We start from the raw sequence: 22123 nt of genomic DNA on the forward strand, positions 1-22123 counted from the left end.
TTTTAATGTGGAGCAGTGTGATTGTTTACTTTTTCCAAAGCAGAATCAGGAGTGGTCTAATCAGAGACTACTGACAACACTTCTATCTGAGCTTTAGTGTTAGTTATTATCCTTGAGCCTGGAAGGAAGGGATTTGTGTCCACCTTATTGACAGAATGGCTTCTGGTAAGAAATACAGTAACATGATCATGCTTAGAAAATAAACAGCTGAGAGACTAGGAAAGCTCAAAGCAGCTGCATGAACAATCAGATTAATTTGGGTTGTAGTAGAAGCTGAAGCTGGTTGGCATCTATCAAAGTTTCTGAAAACTGCAGCTTCTCAGCCCAACTTATCCACAAAAATGCAAGTCTTTAGGTGTGTTTGGTCTAAGATGTCTCTAAGCTTTCTAATGATGCATGCTGAGCATCATTACTTGGCTTGAGATGCCTTTGTTTTAGGTGTCTCTTGGGGGAGGAGGGAAACCCCTCCCCCTTGAGCAGAGTGCAGGTGAGCTTGGACAGACTTGGTTTCTCACAGCTTCTGTTGGTCATCTGTACATTCCTTCTGTGCAGCTGTAATGTGTTCACTCTGGCTCTGACCTCTATCTCTTATGCTACAAATGACTCTTCAGCAACAAAGGACCCCACATACCCTGCCTGAAAAACTAGTATCATCTTGTTCAATAAGTGTATAAGATGCCAAAATAGTAGCCAAAGGCTTGTATTTTTCCCACGTTTTTGATGTATTGTGACATTTCCCATCAGAGCATTTCTTCCTATGAGTAATGACATGAAGCTTTGACATGCGGCTTTGCTTTCTTGGGAAGTATGTAGCATAAATGAAAGGGGAGACAGCTGTTATCCTATTATGTAAAAAACACATCAGTACTTCCTAGGTACTTTTACCACACGATGCTATCAAACTGTCTGCTGCAGTCTTTTACTTCAGTAAATCTTTTAAAGCTTTTTGGATTCTGCAGTGAAAGGCACAAGCTAGACCTTGTGCTCTAACTTTAATGAATGGTATTGCAGAGTATAAACTTTCTTCAGGGAATCTGAGTATCTTTTCCTTCACACAATTCTACAGGGATCTCATGCTCTGCCTGCGTGTTTGATGAGCTGAAGCTGCTGATTTGTGAATGCTGAACGGCTTGGGTTTTGTGAACAGGCCAGGCATTTGCGCATCTTGCTCAGTTTTTGTAGGGGGAGGGATTTTTAGAGTTAACAAAATGAATACGTAGCTTGTAGGTGGAGGTGTTAATGTCTTGGGTCTTTTCTTTTCCAGCTGAACCACTGCCTCTGATGGACTTGTGTCGGCGAGCTGTGAGGCTTGCTCTGGGCAAGGAAAGACTGAATGAGATCCCTACCCTGCCACTGCCAGCCTCCCTGAAGAGTTACCTGCTCTACCAATGACCTTCATGTTCTGGGACAGAGAGTTGAAACCAAGGCAAAATGTCTGGAGCTGACCCACTGGGCAGTGGGTTCACCACCCTCGTGTCATTGCTACTGTTGGAAATCCTTGGCCAAAGTACTCCTGTTACTGCTAAAAATCTCCATGTGCCCTTATTGGCAAGCTCTCAAGTAGTCTTTATTTTGTGATGGAGTGTTTTGTTCTTTGGAAGTCACTTCCCCAGCACAGTTTAAAAAAGGAAACTTAACAGAAGCTCTGTGCTTCCCTGCTTCTCCTGATAAAAGGCTGTACTGCATCCTTGGGGTCGTAGAGCCTGGGAGTGAGCCCTTCTTCTATAGCAGCTTAAGGGATGAGAATCGCTGGGGGAAGGGAAGGCACTAGGAGTGAATATCTTAAGACTAGGTGCTAAGAATGGAAAGGCATGGGGTGGCCAGTGGAATTGGGAAGAGTCTGGAATACCAAGAGGAAATCATTGCTGAGTTCTTAAAAACCAAAAAAAAACCCCTAACAACCAAAACCTAGAACCCTTCCACCAGGATGCTTTATTTGAAGGAAGTGGTTATATTGCTCATGTCTGTCTCTGCCAGGACCTTTCACCATGTTCTAATGTTACTTCATAGAAAGTGAATCTTGCTTTCCTGTTTATCACCATCACCTTCTCAGTTCTCCTGCTCCATTCTCTGTCCTGCTGCTTCTGAGTGGGTGTCTCAGCTGATTGAACAGCCACCCCATGTCTTCACCTGCCCTCTTCCTCTTGAATTAAAGCTGTAGGTTTTAGTTTGGGATTCCTTGCTGATGTGGGGACAAAGAAGGGACAAATGTTTTCTGCAAAGCACTCCTCGGTGAGACAGGCTGGATGAGCTCTGACACTTGTTACACAGCTGTAGGTCTTGCCATCTTAGGTCTCCTTTCTGTTTAACCTGTTCCAGGCTAAAGCTTTAGAGAAACATAGTGGTTCTCTAATGACTTCCAGGAAATTTTCTTCCTGAATAGATCGCTTAGTTACCCAAACCAGGCTTTCTTCTACTGTAGACCATCAGCATAATCTCCACTTAGCTATGCAGCAGGAATAGTTCTGTTTCTTGCTTAGGGTTGGGGAAGTCATCCCAGAGAAGGCAGTAGCAATGTGACTACAGTAGTGCCATAGGAAGACCAGGAATGCAGAAAGTGGTTGCTGCAGAATGTAACATGAGACTTCAATGGGGTGAACTTCAGCAAGAAGAGAACCTCTCCAGAGCTGGGGTTTGGCAGGGGAGACTTTCAATAAACAGGACTAGCAATTCAGGCAAAATCAGCACATCCCAAATAGATTCTTGCCTCAGTAGCCAGGTAAAGAGAGGATGACACTCCTTTACTAGCAGGAGCTGCTCTCTTGACCTCTCCGCAGGTTACTATGCTGCCTTTCTGAGGTTATTTTGCACATTTCTTTGTCTTGAAAAAATGTTTGTATGGTTGTTTTTTTGTTTTTTTTGTTTTTTTTTGCTCTTGAGTTATTCCCTCAGTTCTGTGTAGGTACAAATGAGTTTAGTTGTTGAAAATGTTAATATATATATTTGTGGTGTATGTATAAGAACATGTTTTAAACAGCTGCTGTAGGGTACCTTTTTAAAATTAAACTACTTGCATAGTATATTTTTAAAGCACAGAATTGGTGCCAAGACTGGGTGGGGTGTGATATGCCCCTTTCTTTTTTAAATCTAATATTTTATGATTTTTTTAACATAGGGGTTTGTACTAATTTCTGTTGCAGGGTGGGACACAAATTGCACAATAAAATACAGTGTGTATGGAACTCTACATGGTTGCCTTCAGCCTGAACCAGTGTCTTCCCTAACTCCTGGGAAGCAGCTGTGTTCTCCCCCACTTCTAATACTCTTATGCTCCTTTGTCTCCATCTCTTCTCACTTCTCCATTACATTTTGTACAGTTTTAAACTCTCACTTCCTATTTTATGGCTGTAGATAATACTCAATAACCTAATAAACTTTATTAAATATTGCTTGATGATACATTTATTTGTATGAAACGCTCAGTGTTTTCTACCCCTAGTGTCTGTGTGAATGGTGAGCTTCCTACTAAGAACCCAACTCCAACAGGAAGAATATCTTGAAGCTGGCATGTAAAAGTGATGTGCAGGTGGATGGCAAGGTGCAGCTAAGGTAGGGAGTGGGAAGCTGAGATTATGAGCCTGCTGCTAGTGCCTAAAGACAGCTGTTCAAAGTGGAGCTGAATAAAATTCGTGACTCATTACTCTACTGCACTCCTATTTGAGTGGATTCAATAGACTTCAATAGAGGGCTCCAGTTATCTTGTCAAACTTTATTCCTGTAATGCAGCAGACAAGCCTTATTTTTCTTCCAGGAGAGAGGCTCATGTGGAAACAAGGCTCTAACCTACCACTTTCGCCACCTGACTGCTCCTTTCCATCTTAGGAAGGGAGATGGTGAACAAAAGAAAGTAAAATAAAATGGTTCCTCAAGCCAGTAGCACAGCATGCCAACTAGTGGAAGTGCTGTGGTGGGTCAAGCCACGTGGTGGGAGCTGGCACTGGATCATATGCACTCAAGAAGTCTGACTTCAGTGCATTCTGGACGCTCTCAGCTTACCAGCTTGATTTAACTCAAGTCACCTGATATTAATTTGAGTCATTCCCTACCCACTGCTGTAAGTTGTGGTCAATTTTGACGGATCTGTTTGCACAGGAGGCTTCATTCCTGGTCTGTGAAGTGTTGTGGATTATACTGTTTCTGGAGCAGAAACTGTCTCTTGCTTGCTACTAGGGTCTTCAGTTTCTTCCACTTTCAATCTGAGCAGTATATAGGTGCTCTCAAATTCTATCAGCAGCTCCAGACAGACCAGAGCTGAGATGGCTTTGAACTTAACATCAGTTATGACGAAGACTTTACTTCTGCCTCCTGTCCTCATACTTTTCCATCTTGCCTGCAGCTACTAACTTGCGTGTGAAAAGCAAATGATTTCATCAGTTCACATAAACACTACAAAATGTGAGGCTCAAGTAAAGCTCAGAGGTATGCTCGTGAACTTCCTTATAAGGGTACTGGGTGAGAGAGATTTTTTCTTTTTAAAAAAGAAAAAGAAAAAGTTCTTTCTTATCCATCTCCAATCATGGCAATAATTTTTTTGGATTTTGGAAGTCTTCATCTTGTTTGTTTTTCCCATTCATAGAAGACAATTGTTTGTGGATCCTAAGTAGTCAGCATGCTGAATAATTGCTGTTTTGTTCTGCTATGGGTAGTGGGTGACTTGAGTGAGATGTGTTTCTTGCCAGCTTCAGGGTAAGGCTGCCTCTGCTTTGCTGAAGTGTGACTTGGAGGGTTGCTGGGAGCACAGCAGGCTGGGGAGGGCCCGTAAGGTGGGGCAAGTGCAGAAGACTGAGAAATTAGTTCATGCTCAGCTCCAGACACCCAAACAGGCTTGTGTTCCAACTGCATGGAATATTTGAAATAAATGACCTGCTCAAGGCTGGGAGTTCGCAATGTTTATGTACAGCACCATGGTGACAGCGGAGGAAGTCATGAGATGGGGATTGGGCCTGCTGGAATCAACAAATGATATCACAGATTAGCAAATCCTAATGAATCAGTGGCTTTCTGCTTCCCCTCCTATTGCCTGCATGTGGCAGGCAGGCCTGCTCCTTTTTATGAGCAACATTAAAAGTTACAAGTCCTGGTTGTGCTGACTAGAGCCTACTTGAAAACTAATGCTCTTCCACTGGCCAGCATCTCTTATCTCTCTGCTGTTGCTGGCTAGCCATATTTGTGCATGTGGAACTTAGCTTCATGTTTTATGGGAGGTTTCTGGCTTTAGTAGTTTGATTGCTGTTGCCTTGCTGGTGATACAGGAGAACTGTGACAATCCTGCAGAGAATCTGGCCGTCGTGTTGCTGCTATGGGTAAGCAGGATCATAGCTTTTGTTCAAGCTGTGGCTTTGGTGAAAGTTATTTGAGTTTAGAAATGTGGAGAGGAAGCTTTCTCTGGATGCCTTTAGTAGCTGATAAGGAAGCATGTCAGTACTTTTAACAGTCATGTCAAAATTCCTTTCAAAAATAAAGCGTTCTTGGGTGCAGGTTAGCTTGTAGCACATCAGTGCTAGTAAGCATTCCTGCTGTAGGTCTTGGCCAGAGCTATGACAACATAAACAAAACAAAATTGTGAGGGGGGGAAGGACAGTTGCTGATTTTCTCCTTTATCTGTAGCGCTGACGCACATTGCTAATGAAACAATTTCTCTGAGCTCAAGCAATCTCCTGAACAGAGCCCAGCTATCAGGCTGTACCTGTCATGTTCTTACCCAATCTCTTCCAGACATTCTTCCTGTTCCCTGTGCCTGAGATGTACAAACTAGAAGCATTTGCATTATGCTTTTTTTTTTTTAACATTGCAGTTGCACTTTCTTGCCTGAAGAAGTTAATACAACCATGAAAAGCTTTTGCAAGCGTGACTCTCCCATGTACTTCCTATGCAGAGCTAATGCTGTTGATCTTATGCCAACAACTATGTTGCAGTTGACGGGAGAGGGAAATACATAGTGATTTATTTAGTAAAGTTGATTAAAATTAAAAACCTAATCCAAAGCACAGCCTTTCTTGGCGTATGAAACAGTCCTGAAGGAAACAAAACTCATTCAATACTTGCACAAAGCACACTGAGCATTGATCCTATCCTTGCACGTGTTTTGATTTGAGATTATTGCAGGCTTGTCTGCCCTTCAGACAGAAAACTATTTGAAGCAGCTGCCAGATGTTTTGTCTGACTTGTGTTTTACAGCTTGCTTACTGCTTAGCATTGCTCTTCCCATCGGGTGTTCATGCTGCCCTTGTGCATTCTGTTCCTGTGGCATCTCGGTGCCAGTTTCCTGCCCGTCGCACTGCTCACATACACACGTAGCACAGGGAAGGTACAAGTCTGTGTGTTTTATTCATAGGCTCCGTATTGCACGTCTGCTGCCCAATCTGCTGGCCTCATCTGGGACCTTTTCTGGGACTAGCACAGACCAGCCACATTCCTTTGCTCACATGTTGCTGCAGCGTATAAAAGTTAAGGTGGTTTGCAGTCTCTTAAAAAAAAGCAGCCGTGGCCTGCACAAACAACCCTATTTGTATTCAGACCCTGCTATACAACACTGACCAGCTGCACTTTCTTCATGGCTTGGGCTGCCTTTTGGGTTACTGTAACTTAGCTGAGCAACAAGACTCTTCTCTCCTGTAAGTGAAGTGGGCAACAGATTCCCAAACACAATGAAGCAGATCAAATACCTCAGTATTTTTTCAGAATTACGATACATCTCAAGCAGGAGATGTCCCAGCCCAGCAGGGGTGCCTCCCCATTTCCCCGTGCTCACCCAGTTCCAGCAGCATCCCAGCCAGTTACAGTTTGTGTAAAGCCACTTGGCTGGGAGCAATGCGATGTGCCTGCAGATGTCTGTGCTCCTGTTCCACTCACACGTTCCTCCAAAGCCTCACCTACACAAATACAGTGTCTTAAGGCACAGAATGGATTTAATCTGTGGTTTTTCACTTTGTTCAGACTTGCATCTCATAGGAATCAGGGGGCTTCTCAGGTGCCTTGTGCTGTGTTTTCACATCTTGTATGATTGCTCTGCAGTCAGCAGCTTGTGTCCCAGGGAAGCCTAGTGATATGATGGTACTGGGGGGCACAGTCCAAGAAAGAGATGCTACTTCTGGATTGTCCTGGGACAATCCAGACCTTCTTGGTTGTCCTGGGAGTTCGAAAATACCTAATTTTATGGGCATCTACCCACATTTCACCTCACTACCTCTTGCAGAGCCACTAACTATTACTTAGAATGATCTAGCAGAATAGTACTGTCTGAAGCCTGCGTAAGAAAACATACCCTACAACTTCCTACTGCACAGGGCAAGTAAGAAGAGCAGGCAAGGAACACCTGCCTAAGATGGCATCAGGCCAGGATGCAGGTGTTGCTTTTCTTTTTCCTCTTACAAAAAAATACTGCAGGTTTCCCTCAGTTGAAGCTCTGACCAATTTGTTCACTACCTTTTCCCAAAGCAGGCACCTTGGGAGTGCAGGACTTCCTTGTAGACTGACCAGGTGGTTCATTGATCTGAAAGGTGAAGTGCTGCCTACTGAATCAATAACTTAATTTCCTGCCACACACGAGATGTTTCCTTTGGAATTGGACCACCTAAATTTGATAGGGTCTGTTCCTACTTAATTTGAGGTCCAACAAGAGGGAGACTTGAGGAGTAACAGCTGTAACCTCTGAATGCCATCTGTATTTTTCAAACTGTCTAGACATCTGGGTGGATTGCACACATTACCAGCAGAGCTAGTTGATCATGTCAAACTTTTTCTTTCTGTATAAGCCCCTTTTTGTTTTGTTTAATGAGCTATAAAGAAACCCAGGGGAAGACTGACTTCAATAGACAAGCGGGGAAATCTGATCGTTACGGCTGAGATTTTGACATTCTTCATTCTTACCTGGTGTACGCAGTGCACAAATTCCAGGATTTCAGAAATTATTGGCTGTGGTGTTTGATAATGATACTCTGACCCAGTGAAGCCTCAAAACAGGAAGATACATTTCTGCATGACATAGGCTCTGTGAAATGCTGTTACATGAAAAGATGACTGAAACAGTGCAGCACAGTAAGAAATTACAGTGCTGAAAATGAGATTTATGAAATGCTAAAAATGAATTTTAAATTGATTTAGTAAAGGAAAAGCTAGAAGAATGAGCACTCTTGAGTCCTTAGGAGTCATACTTCTTAGACAAATACAGAGGTTTTCAATTGTTCTTAACTGTTCTGAGAGATGCCAAGTATCTGTTCCAAAGTGATAAGATCATCATCATTAGAAAGCAGGTGACTTTTCATACACACTCTGATGCTCTAATTTGAATTACAAAATAGTCTTTAAAAATGCAAATAATCTTGGGGTTTAAATTGGAGACAGACATTTCTGGATAGGAAGCCATTCTGAGAAGATGCATCCTGAAGTTAGGACAGACTTCAGGTCGGTATGTAGATCTACGTGTAAGCAATGCCACACTAGATGTCTAGCATTTAGCACAAGGCACTTGTGTTTTCTTGTTTTTATGCCCGGGCTTGCTAACTATTTTTCAGACGTCGTAATCAAGACTTTAACCCTGACCTTCACTAAAATAAACCTGTTTTGTTCTTCAGGGCTGCCTGGCAGTAACACTGATCTAAAATACAGTTCAACAAAGACAAAACATTTATGATTCTCAATAAAGAGTCATGCAAATAAAGTATATTACGGTCATACAACTAGGATCTCTGCAACCTCAACAAGCTACAGAGCATTTCACAGAAAGTTTAACTTTGAGACTAGAAGAATCAGGTCCATCATTAAATACTGTCTCCTGAGACGTGTGTTCAACTATGCTTTCTAGAAGGGGCAAACACTCGAAAAGCAGGTTTAGCTTCAGAAAAACCTGAGATACAAAATGATTCTTGGTCAGAAAAAGACTTACTAATCTCTTAACAGATGCATTTGGCAAAGGCTCAGGATTGCCCCTGGGAAAATGAAGAAGAGGAAGAGATTTGGCCTGAGGGCTGGTTTGGTGCACATGGCCCCTATTTGAAGAAGGTCAGTAGGTATAAGCTGGCAAGTGAAAATAGGCCTGTGACCTTGTGGCATTTGTGAAATGGCAGGCTGGGAACCTGATCATTTATGGTGTTTTTCTTTGGTTGTTTTCCCAATAGTCAGCTGCTCCAAATGGTGCTAGAAATAGAGTGAGAGATGCTGCAGGGCTGCTGTCCATTTCTAAACCTTCTCAGATATCTTTCTTGCCAGATTCTCTTGGAGGGAGATTGTGTAATCAAACCGAGTTGCATGTAAAAACACGCTTGTGTACGTCCAGGCATGCAGGGTATTGCCAAAGTGGACAGACTGTCCTACTTGTGCCTGCCAGAAAAGTTGTGTTTTGTCCAGCGGAAAAGAAAACATCCTTTTCTCTCTGCACTTTGGAATTTGCCTCTTCAGACTCTGATCTCATTAGCATTTCCATACATAACAAGTTTGGCCATCTTGGGTCAGGACCATGGTTTAGCAAACTGAATCTTGCAACAGTAGCCAAGATTCAACCCTCCCCCAGAAAGTGGCAGAGGCATTCTCAGTAATGTGACTCACGCTTCAAGGATGGCTGAGACACACAGAGGAAGGGAGCAGGCAATTGTGTTGTAATACACGCTGGTTGTGTGCTGGTTGTTCTTTGTGCTTTAAAAGGAAGTCTCTGCCTATCAATAAAGTAGACAACAGTATAGAGTAGTTGAGTTTCATGACTAATATGTTTAATAGATCAATTTTATAACTCAGAGAATTGAGATAACTTGCACAAGGCTGTATGTGAGCTCTGTATCACAACTGGAATGCTCCAGGTGCACTCTGCAACCATCTTTCCTTGTAGGCTGTGCCATGTATCTGAAGGGGTTGATTTTTCAAGAACCTGGTACTTAAATACAGCCAAGTTTTTGCTATGTCTTGATTTCAATACTGATCCTAATTCAACATTGACTTTTTGTTCCCTTCTTTACTGCTTGCACTGGATGGGCAGATTTCCTAGGATTGTATTTAAACATGAGGCTACCAATTATAATTGGTAGTTTTATTAAGTATGGTCTGTATTCTGCATTCGTACTAGAATGGCTGCATGAAGAAAACCTACATTAGACAGTAATGAAGCAAAATACAAGGTCACAGCACTTGTTCTGAACTTGAGGATCATAGAACCCAAGGTTACTTCTCCCCTCATAGACCTCTGAGCCAAAATACCTTCAGATGGCTCAGAACTTCTGCCAGTCCTCCTCAGTCTAACTCTTGCCTCTGCCAGCACTGCACCAACACAGCCCATGAGCAGCCTGGTATTGCTGTGCTTTCCTGCAGCTGCAGTCTTATTGATTCAACAGTGCCTGTGTGGTTTGAGCACTGTAGCACTTCTCTAGCCAAGCACTTATGCACAAAGTCTAATGGTTCACTTAAATTTATCTGAACTTTCTGTTTCAACAAGGAGCCACTGGTTCTCTGTAAAATGGGTAGATCTCGTACCTTACTGTACTTTGCCTCCAAAGTTCAGCAACTGCTGTGTAAAATTATACTTGATCAAACTCTTTTTACACACTCTCATGGGTGATGGGACATGGCTCATTCAAGGGAAGGGAGCAGATGGAGCCCAGAACTTTGTTTTGCTCTTTTCCTGCTTAGTTCCACATCTGGAAACCTCCTATGCCTGCCAAACAGAGAAAATGAGAGTGGTGTGAAGGCCATACAGATGAGGTGGTTAGATGAGCCACTCCAAGTGCAGTACGCACTGATCTTACCTGGCAGAGCCTCCATGGAAGCAAAAGGAGAGACAGAATTCTTGCTAGCTTGCTTTGATTATTTTGCTCCAAGCAGAAATGAACACATTGTCAGAGATGGCAACGTTATGTTTTGCTGCAATTGTGACAACCAGAGACTCCCTACACAAAAATATAGCAGCTCCCATTTCCCAGGATTGTCTCAGATGAGAGAGCTGAGTAAGAGCTGCTCTTCCAATCCCTCCTTTCAGTTGGGTGAGTGATCAGTTTGTTTGGAAGATTCATTGTTTGGAGGCATATTGAAAGCAGCCAAACAAAGATGGAGAGAAAGCAAAAGATGTTTTCCTAAAGCCAAACTGTTGGGTTTCTTTTGTTTTGTTATGGTTTGGGTTTTTTTGGAGGGGGATGTATCTGAGAGAAGGAAGTTGTTTTGTTTTGTTTTGAGAGAAAACATCTCCATGGCCAAGACAAATGCAGATGCCTGCTCTAGATCTTGTTACTTTGGTCTCTTTGGGCCTCGTGTCAGTTCCCAGATTACTTTTACGAACTGTTTAATCTCATGGCTTTTATTTCCCCTCTAAATAAATGGTATTTCAAATTCCAGGATAACTTCAGATACTAATACCAGCTGTCTAGACAAAGAGCAGCCCACAGACATGGTCATAAATAAAAACAGTCTTGGGGCTTTGGGTTTTTTTTCTTCCTTCTCTTGACAAACTAACTTGCAGACACAGAGTGGCAGGAGAGGCTGGCTGTGTGAAGGCAGACACAGCTCTCTGCCATCTCTTGGAGATCAGATCTAGCTGGGGCCATGCCATGGGATGCTTGGCATCTCAGAAGCGTTTTGTTTCTTCATATGTAAATAGTTTTCAGATAAGGAACCAGGAGATAAAGCTTACACAGCACAGCTCCTAAGCTTCACAGAGAGCACAGGAGATGTTTTTATGCCTTACATGACTTCCATTATACACATCTTCAGCTGGCTTGTCCTGCTGAAGGGGGGGTTCATACAGCTGCTGTTCCTCATCACAGCAGTGCAGAGCCGCTGTGCAGCGCGCTCCAGAACTCGGTACCCTCAAGCTTTGAGAGGATACAAGAACGAACATTGTGCTAAGACCTACATTAAATTGTGAAAATCAACAACCTTTATAAAATGTGGACATGCAGCTCAGATTATCAAGGGAAATAGTGCATTTCTGTCTTTTTGTCAGCTTTTTTCTGTGCACCTGCAGACTTCTATTCATTCTACTGAGCAGCATTAATTGCCAGAAGTTTCTTTTGTAAGGTTTTTCAAAGCAAGCTGCAGTCAGTAAATAATTATTTTCCAGATTTAGCATCCAGTCTCACAAGATTGTTAGTAAGATCTGTTTTTTATGAAGTCGGAAAATTTTGGAAGAGAACAAATTATATGACTAATCTAAACAAAATCCCCAAGTCTGTGACAGAGAGATGAGTTGGACCAAGGACTGCTCTCCCTTTGCAGAGATGATCTCTGATCTCAATAGTTGTCTTGTTAAATTTCCCTTTCTGATGCTACTTAACAAAGAGTGGATGCTCATTTATCTAAGCATGCACAGATCTGCTTTTAATGGCTGAGCTGATGCTGAAGTGCACCAGGGGCTGAAGAACTAGATCACTTATTCCTGGAGTTATTCCACAGCTGATAATAGCATACTTTCACATTCTCCTTGGACCTGTCAATGGCTTCTCTGCAGGGCATGCACAGCCTGTCACAGATGGATGGGGGCATGCACACTCTGAGACAGCTTTCAGCTGCTTGACCTACCTTTTGGTACCAAAATGCATGAGAAAGGAAGGCAGGAGGGAAAATATAGGACATAAAGACTAGCAGAATTGTCTGATGGCTTGTTGGCCTGTACTGTGCTTGCTGCCATATGCCACTGTTGTAAGCATCTTGTTGCAGAAGAAAATTCTGTTTTTTTCCTCTTAACTGTGTGGTTTCTATTTTTAGGAAAACACAAACATTCGGAGCTGTCCCCATGTGTCCTACTTTTTGTGAGCCTGCTAGGAAGCCTTGGTGAACGCCTCCCAGAGGGAGCAGGCAGGGTGATGACTCCTGTGCTGCTAGGAACAGCTCACAGCCAGCTTCCTAAAAAAACATGTTATCCGGACATCTGATGTGAGAGTTCAGTGCTAACAGTCAACGGGAGGGCTGCCTGGAACAAAGATGCAGAGCTGGCAAGAGCTAAGCCTGTAGGAGAACATGCTACATAAATATTATCACAGAACAGTCATCTACAGTAACAGCTCTCACTGAAGTGCTGCCTGCATGTTAAAAAAATGATGGCACTTAAAAAGGAATAAGGAAAAGAAACTAGGATTATACATGTCCTGATTATAGGAAATTCAAGATGCAATACTGTAAGTTTCATATAGCAAATTCAGACTCCTGGCAAAAGAAGCACATACGTATGTGACATATCTTTTACAAACACACGTACATGTTCACTCTCAGCTGTTCAACATTAAGAAATTGTATTTCTAGCTGCTTGGCAACAGAGTTGATTTATGCTCTTTGTTTCAAACTAGGGAGATACGCACAATGCTGTGTGAGAAGTGGTGTCTAAATCAGCCCATTAATGTTCTTACCTTTTTTTTATTGAGCTCTGCTTTCTAGATATTACACACCCAGCTCATTAGTGACCACCCAAGCTTCCTTGCAGAAGGTATTGGCTCTAATGTGACTCTGAACCACTCTCTTAGCATTGGAAGGATTCTGCCCACTGCATGCATTTCTCCTCAACAATCTCAGACACTGCCATGCCTCAGGAAGGCCTCTGCAGCAGCTACCATACACGCCCACCAGCTCAGCAGCAGAGACGAGTCTAACCCCTGCCATGATCCTGAAGTCGCTGTAAGAGAGGCACCCCATACTGATTCCCTTTCCATCTGCCCAAATAAGAGAGCTTAACTTCTGCTTGTATGAGTAAGAGAATTAAAAACACAACTGAAACCCCATTGGTTTTGGTTGTTTTTTTTTGTTGGTGTTGTGTTTCAGTGCAATCTGCAGCATCTCCCTGTGCTGGGTTCTGTGCAGTAAGCAGTTACCTATACTTCATGTGAAGGGGGTATAGATGGAAGGGAAGGAAACTGAAGCCGTCACAGAAGAAGTAAGATTAGCTGAGAATTCTACATATTTATATACCTTTCTTATCATTGTCAACACACTTATTAGCTTTAATTGTTTAAAATAACCCCTCATTTTCCAGATAAGCACACTGTGCAAGTTGGTATTATACACACATTGAAAACAACTGCTCACTTGTTCTCCCAACACATCTGAACTTTCTATTACAATACAAAGAGAACAATCACTTCCTACCTATCAGTAGCATCTCCTTCTATCCAGAAGTTTCATGGAAATAGTTAACATGAATTGAAAGAACTAACTTACAGCCCTAAGCAAGGTCTTTTCAGATTTTCACAGGAGAAGGCATGATAGAGGCTGTCAGGACCCCGAGGAGTATGCCTTACCAGGGACCTGAACAGATCTTTCCAACAGGCCTCTTACAGTAGGAACAGTTGAGCAGGAACCATTATAAAGGAACATCCATCACTGTCCTCACTCCCAGTGATGACTCATGTGGCCTTTGCTAAGTTGTGTAGAAGAGACGGAATTTATTGCTTGACTCTGGAAGACAGGACTGAGGGACTCGGGAAAGGAGCTGGAGTGGCATCTGCTGGAAACTGCCATGCTCTGAAGTAGACAAGATATTTGTGCACAACACACATGCTCTTCTGATCTGAAATAGCAGCTGTTCTTTATAAAAAACAGATGAGCAAAGCTACAGTGAAGGGCTTGTGCACTCACATAAACAGGAGATAATCGGCATACAACAGGACCAAGATATCAGGAAGACAAGGACTTGTTTTAAGGACTATTGTAATTTGGAACAGCCTTATGCTAAAGCCTACTGCTGTCAGTGGCAAAGCTAGATTAGCAGCCTCAGCCTTTGACTTTCTTTGGCCTCAGCACAGGAACACACTTTTTTCAGATTTTAGTACATCCTCCAATTTAAACACTCACATAGGTGATGTCTGTAAAGAACATCTGAACTGGCTGTTACTGCCACCAGTTTAAAAGGCAGTGCTCCTAAGAGAGAGTATAGGCAGGAAAAAACACACACCAAGAGGATCAGAAAGCTTAAGGAGCTTTCTGGGGGTTGTTTTCTTTTGACAAATAAGTAGGCAGTTATGTACTACAGGGCAAAAAAAACAAGGTTAAAACATTTATGTTCTCTTCTGTTTACATTTGAAGAATCATTCCCACACAATCGTATTCAACACAGATATTATTTCAAAAGAAGCAAAGTGATACAGCCTAATGGTTCCTGGCCAGAAAGAAATCCAGAACTCTCATTTTGTGGGAAATGTCAACATTTCAACATTTTTCCAATACTGCCATTTTTAAGAAATCCCCAAATTCCTGCTGCTGACCAACCTTCCTGGCCAGCAGTACGAGCCACAGTGCCAAAACCCAGCAGAAAGGCTGCCTTTTCACAGCGTGCATGCACCATGTTTACAAAACCTGCCCTCTGTTTTTAGCTGACTCTTCAGGAGGATCTACAATTTCCTCAGCATTTCATTCCCAAAGTTCTTCACAAGCACGGGGTATTCCGAGCTGGATGTGCACCAAGGCAACCATCAGTCAAGACAATGACAAGAGGACCTCTTCTCCTCTGCATTGCCTTCTCACGACAACATTCTGGGGAGCATAATGTCAGCACTGTATATGCACCACTGGCCTCTGCAGGGTCCTTTCTTTGGGGTTATGATCTCAAGTAATTTTTAAATAAGAGTTCTATGGAAAAGGCCTATATATTCCACGTGTACCCATGGAGCCTGTCGTGGCACTGCTAAGGGAAATGGCGCTGTGATGTGAGGGCACTGACAGACATGACAGAAAACTGTTTTTTTTTGGCATCATTTTGCTCATGATCTTATTAGGATTCAAAATCTAGACCGAGAGCTTTGTTCCAAATTGGACTGTCCAAAGGATAAGCCTAGGAATATATGTGAGAAGAATCAGAAGGGATTTTTTCACTGAATTTGCTGGAGCTGGAGCAGGGAAAAGATCTGAAATTCTTTTCCCAACTACAGTGAAAGGCCTGGGAGGCCGGGATGTTTTTTCCCTTCTTGTAGGAAACTGTCTGGCCCTCTTAGCCTTTCCAGAAGGTGTTGGCAGGTAGTGGAAATAGTATGGAGATGAGGAAGAGAACACTATTTCTATGGGCCGGTGTTGTTTCTAGACTGATACACATCACTACAGGGCAGCATCTGGATAGTGAACCCACAACACAGATTTCTGTAGGCCAGGGAAGAACTAATGAAATGTGTCCTACCATGGGATGTGATGCTTCTGCCAAAAAGATGTTCTGTCTCATGGCTGCCGGGTGCTTCCTCCTCTGGGCATCGGATGAGATCTACTTTTTTTCCTCTAGGAAGGTGAGGCGAGACTGGCCAGGAAGCTGGTGCCATTACAGCTGTCTCAGGAATTTCCCCATTCCCCGAGCAGCCAGGGCAGAGGAATAGGGAAAGGAGGGGGAACCCACAGATGGATTTTCCAGGTAACACCTGGTGAAAGAGGGACGATACAGTCTCACTCAGAACAATGGATTTGTTTTGAGCTGCTGTTCAGGAACTGACCTCTTTCCCCTCTCATCCTCTGAGCAAGTGATCTTTGAGGTCCTTGTTTTCTGTCTGCCCTCCCTCCCTGAGATGACCCTTTCCTCTCACTCAAAGCAGTGACGCACACAGTGTCCATCAGATTCCTCTGACATCAGCAACTCTAGGCTAGTTTCTTCCCAGTGTCTCTCAGGGTGCTGAAAGGCTGAGGGTGGACGCTCCTTGCAGAGGTCAGGTTATAGTCAGTTCTCTCTTAAATTGTGCTCCAGCTGCCTCTTCTTGCAGACAACTCAAGGCTTTTGGCAGATAAGTTGCTGAGTAAGGGCAGACATGTTTAGTTCCTGCTGAGCCCTTTCTGCAGGGCACACACACTTGGGAGATCAGTTGTTGCTGGTGCTGCAAGGAGAGGTGCAGCACTTGTTTGGGCTCTGGAGAAGGAAAGTGCAAGTGCAAACCTGGTTGGGAGGATACAGCTGCATCCGCTTGAGTGTACAGGCTGTAGAGGATACGGTCCTCCCTGTCAGGGACCTGTTGCAGTTCCACTGGCTGCTTTCTCCGGAAGCCATAGCTGTGATACACCCACTAGGAATGAATGTAGCTCACAGCTACTGTAATTAAAATATTATCTGAGCCCACAGTAACAGCACATCCCCTACTCACAGCCCCTCTGCTGAAATCCCAGCCAAAGAAATGAAGCGTGGGTAAGAGGCAAGGGAGCAAAATAAGAACCCCTTGTGAGAAGGGTCCCAGTGCTGTGTCTACCATCCTGGCATCCACATGTCTGCCTCTTGCCTCACACTGTGGATGTGCCCTCTGGGTGCCATAGAACATACAACACCGGCCCATTGCTGCTGTGGGATTTCAGCAGGTTGAGCTGCTATCACACAGACCTCGCTGTGCTGGCTGCTAGCCCAGGCTGTTGGATTAAGGCTGCAGTAGCATTCCATTTCACGAGTCCTATAGCACAGTAACCACTGCCACACCAACATGATGTTGTTAGGTCCCACAGATGTGCCAAAGAGACTGCATCCAGTTTTACTGCTCCTCTCTACAGCTTGGGTATTGGCTGTGTGGGCAAAACACCATCCCGGGCTTGCCTCCTCACATCCTTCATCACCTGAGCACATCCCTCGTGCCTTCACTGCCTTCTTGTCTCTGAGGAAGCCGGATCCCTGCTTGGGCTGCAGCCTGCTCCTGTCAGAGCGCCGGCCCCACACCGACCTCCTCAGGTACCCGCCCGGCTCTGTGAGGGCGGGAAGGAGCGGCGCGTGGCTGCGGCGCTCTGAAGGCGGGAAAGAGCGGCGCGCGACTGCGGGCTTTGAGGGCGGGAAGGGTCGGCGCGTGGCTGCAGGACGCGGAGGAGCCACTAGAGAGGAGTTCGGCGAAGCTCCACGTTCAGCTTCCCACAGCAGGGGAGATGGGTCAGTTCGGAAGCACGGTGAGTGTGTTTAGCTGAGAAGTTGAATCACTGGAGCAGCATTCTGATGGCTGCCTGTCCTGTGCTGAGGGCAGGAGAGACGTCCCCTTGGTCCCCGCTGGCTGAAGTGCCTGATACAGGTTGACTGAATCATCAGCCTCCTCCCTGCGCTCAGACTTCACAGCTGACAGCAATGGAGGGTTCTGGAAGCCCTCAGAGGAAGATGAGGGCCACCATCACCTGACACTTGCCAAGTCTTGATGCTCTTGGCCAGTCACAAAATGGCTGTGGTGCTTGGAGCACCTGGTGAGGAGGGCCTGGGTGGATGGGCAGAAGGATATGGAGATAGATAGAGCTGCCTCGTAAATTGGGAGTGGTGGAGGTCGTGCCTTCACACATACGGGAAATTAATTGCAGTGGAGTTTTTCAGGTAAGTTGTATGGTTGTTAGGGTCTTTGTTACAGGGAGGGGTGTCAGCACTGTATCACAGCGTGCTTCATCCTGCTTTACAGTAAAATATAAAAAGAATGAAAATAAAAGAGAAAAAAGCCTGGTCGTGCTGTCTGTATGAAGCAAAGGTTTGCTTCTCATTCTCTGTGCAGAGAAACAACCCTGGGAATGCTACCAGCAGCCAGAATGAGAGCTGTTTCCCAGTTGCTGTGCTTCCCGGAGTTGGCTGTCAGCAGTTCCCACCACGCAGGCAGGAGAGCTGGGTACACCTGACTGAGCAAGGAAGTGACTGGAGCTTTCAGCTGTTCTTCATGGCTGAGACCTGCCAGCATGGCCTCTGCGTAGAAATTCTCCTGGGAAGAGGCCAGAAAGGTAGTTTTCAAATTTTACGGTAACTGAAATCGCAGAAAAAGGCACAAAGAAGGGAAAGGGGTTTGTATCTTCTATAGTTTTTTATATCTTTTTTTATTTTTTGTCAAACTTGGCTTGGTTCTAATTAGATGATGCAAATTCTTCAGATGAACTCTGGGTCTGAGGGGGATATAAGGTTTTACAGTGCCCGGCGTGAGGTTGTGTGTTTTGTACCTTGTCTCCTAGCAGCAAAAACCACATGGATGTGAGAGGCTGTTTTATGATCCGCCAGGGCTGTTGTTGGACAGGTTACAGTGAGCAGAGTTATTCCAGCCGCGTTGGAATTGCTGCTCCCTCCCTCCTCTCATTCACTCACTCTCTCTCTCTTTTACCTGTCCACCTTTTCTTTCTTTTTTTCTTCTTTTTTTCTTCACCAAGCAAGTGTGAGAGAGGATGGGTGCTTTCATTCTCTTTGTATCAGAACTCTCCCACCGGACTTGGCTTCAACCTCCTTCTCATCTCGCTTGCAAACCCTTTTCTCTTGCTGGCTAGAATTTCACCAGGAATTTCTAAAAAGACAGTAAACTATGTTGGTTATTCTTTCATTTATTCATTTCTTCGGTGTCTCAAAAAAAAAACAACAAAAAAAAACCACCAAAAACACAACAAAACAACTTTGCACTCATGCTGTGCAGCAACTTCCGTCAGGATTTCTAAACAGCTTGGCAAACATTAATCAGATGAGCCTCATAATGTCCCTGTGTAGGAGGGAAGGGCTGTCTATTCCACAGCTGGGGAAACTGAGGTGTAAAGAAGCAAAAACATTTTGGGTACACAGCATCTCAATCCTCCCTTGACCTGGTTGATTTCCTTTCTGGTGCTTTAACCTGCTCAAATTCATTCACTTCTTACCCCTTACTCTCTGACTGCAGTTTTTCCTGTCATTCAGTCTGATGGCTTTGCAAGTTTTGATTACAGAAACATCTTCCCACCTCTCTCCGCTATCCCATTCTCAGTCAGTGCTGGACAGACCTACCACTGAACTACATGAATATTTCATTTTGCTACTAAGGAGCTTTCAGAGAGAGTAGTTAGATCTTCATCAAAGCATCACAACAGCCTTCTGTATAGTTTGTTTCACACCACTCTCCTTATGCTGCCCTTGCTTTCCTATCTTCTGTTTGTTAGGCCAGAACTACATATTGACAGATTATCTTTGCATTTAGCACCAGTTCTGGTAGAGCCATTCAATGTAAGGCGCTACTGAATCGTTCCCCCTGGCTTTGGAAATATCACCTGCTCAATCTTTTCAGCTCACCTGAGGCTCAATCCAAAGAAAACTGAAAGAACTGTGACTGTTTCCATGGGCTTTAGAAGGCTTTGGGTTGTAATCCAAACCACACACCGAAAGCTTTCAGAGGCTTTTGAGTAAGAACCTTCCCTACCCTTCCCCTGAATTCACAAGGCTTCATGACAGATAATTCCCAGCTTCTTCACTGTTCTGCAAAACATAGAGGAGAAAAGTCCCAACAAAGGAAATGCGATTGCAGTGTAACTTCCTCTCTGTGGAATGCTTTTGACCTGTTGGATCAGCTTTCACCCACGCTTCTGCACAAGACTGAAATAATTAGTCAGGACAGGAGGGAGCAGAGAGCTGGAGGCATGGGCTGGGAGGCGGATTCATGATTAAAGATGAGATACTGAGATGAGTGCTGTCTCCAGACAATTAGAGATGCAGATGCAGAACACAAATCATGGTTATGGATGAAGAGCTGATAACATCAGATATGAAGTGTGGGTGCCCCTCCAAAACCGTGTGTGACCCAGCAGTGCAGTGATGAATGGTGTTGACTGCAGAGAGTAATTTTCATTACTTTTACCACTTCATTTAATTTAACCTGGATTTAGGCCCTTTGACCATCTGTCTTACCAAGCAGCTGTTAGTCCATTGCAGATGATTCTAACAAGAAGTTTTTAAGTCTTTAAGTTCTTGCAAGTTTGATTGAAATGACACCTGATCAAGGACAGAGCTCCTTGTTGTAGAAATCTCTGCTGGGAAGGAGTGGTTCAGTTCTCACCAGAAACTCTGGAATTAAATTTTACTTCCAACAAAGGAGCTGCAGCTTTTTACACTTGAAAAGATCCCAACCATCAGATGTACATCCACAAGAAACAAGGCTTCAATTAGATCCTCTGCTAATACAGAGATATATTTATAAAGAGCAGATCTGAAAGCTCTTGTAGATGAGGAATTGCTTGCTGCTTGTTATATAGAGAGAATTTATTTGATTTTCAGGCTAGCTCCCACATATCAGTTGACTTTTAAGTCTGCTGTATTGCTGTATCCTGTAAGAACCGGTGGTGTAACACACTTAATGATTTAATCTTCAAGGGTGCTAAGCACACTGCCTACCGTGAAGCTACAGGGACTTAGGGTTGCTCAGCATCACTGAAGCCTAAGCTAAAAATGCATGCTCCCAATTTTTTGCACATATCATATCTTCCATCCAAAGATCTCTTGCACACAGTAAAGGGTGGGCAAAGAATTATCAGCCCTATTTTGCAGCTGAGGAAATGAACACAGAAGGTCCCAAGGTGAGCCAGATGTAAAGCTTGAAAGCAGTTCAGTGGGAATCTGACTCCATTCCAGCTTATGTGTTGGGCTTTACAAGTCAGTATTAGTGGGCAGTTGAAATAGTGGTAAGGTGGTAGTTGCTCTGTCACACACCTGAAAGTTGGCCATCTCTAACTCATCTATTGAGTAAGGGGGTAAATCAGGAGAAGGATCACAACATGCATGTAATCTACTTTGTATTATTTCCTTAAGTATGTTACTGACCACTGTCAAAGAAAGAGACTTATTAGAAAAACAGTCCCAATGTGGCATTTATTATGTCTTTATGAATCCTGGAGCAAGAAGAAAACAGAAATCAGCTTATCTCCTTTCTACTCTTTAGAAGGGGAAACTCTGCGTGGCCCATGCCTTGTTGTAAGTGGAAACAGGTTGCTTACAGAAAGAAAGTCTGTTCTGAGATGAAACCATCTGGCTCAGCTCAGTCTTATCCAGCCCAGGCTGGGATTTGCACAAGTTGTTATCAGAATCCTCTGAGTGCTTGTTTCTATTCTGCCAAGGCTAGCACCAAGCTTTAATAGTGGGGGTGCTATTCACAATATATATGTATATATATGGGGGTAGGGAGGACTTGACTGATGGTGGTGATGGCTGATTGTAACAACAGCTATGTCCCATCATCAGTAAACTTACGGCCAGGCTATGACACATCGATCTCTCTCAGCATAAGTACCAGAGATGCCCTTTCAGTCCTACACACAAAGGATATGAAGATGAGAACCCTGTAGGCTGAGCTCTTGCCTTCACTCCTTAGATGGTTTTGGACCAGGGAAAACATTTTCATTTGTAAATGTCCTGAATGTTAGGGTTTTCAACTCTGCCTGGATGATTCCTGGACTGCAGTGAAAAGTGATGATGCCACTTAAGTTCAGGGGCTCCTTGGCTCACTGGAGTTTGCTGGTGGTACAGAATTTGACA

The 22123-nt window shown here is 43.9% G+C and overlaps 1 long non-coding RNA gene across 1 annotated transcript; it reads left to right on the forward strand.

The window, feature by feature from the left end:
* Nucleotides 1-4494: 4494 nt before the first annotated feature.
* Nucleotides 4495-18973, forward strand: LOC109370862. Its single transcript, XR_004161898.1, has 3 exons — nt 4495-5303; nt 12682-17793; nt 18375-18973. It is a non-coding gene; the product is annotated as an uncharacterized LOC109370862 (long non-coding RNA).
* Nucleotides 18974-22123: the final 3150 nt, after the last annotated feature.

The sequence above is a fragment of the Meleagris gallopavo genome, chromosome 23, assembly GCF_000146605.3.
Source record: "Meleagris gallopavo isolate NT-WF06-2002-E0010 breed Aviagen turkey brand Nicholas breeding stock chromosome 23, Turkey_5.1, whole genome shotgun sequence".
Lineage (NCBI taxonomy): Eukaryota > Metazoa > Chordata > Aves > Galliformes > Phasianidae > Meleagris > Meleagris gallopavo.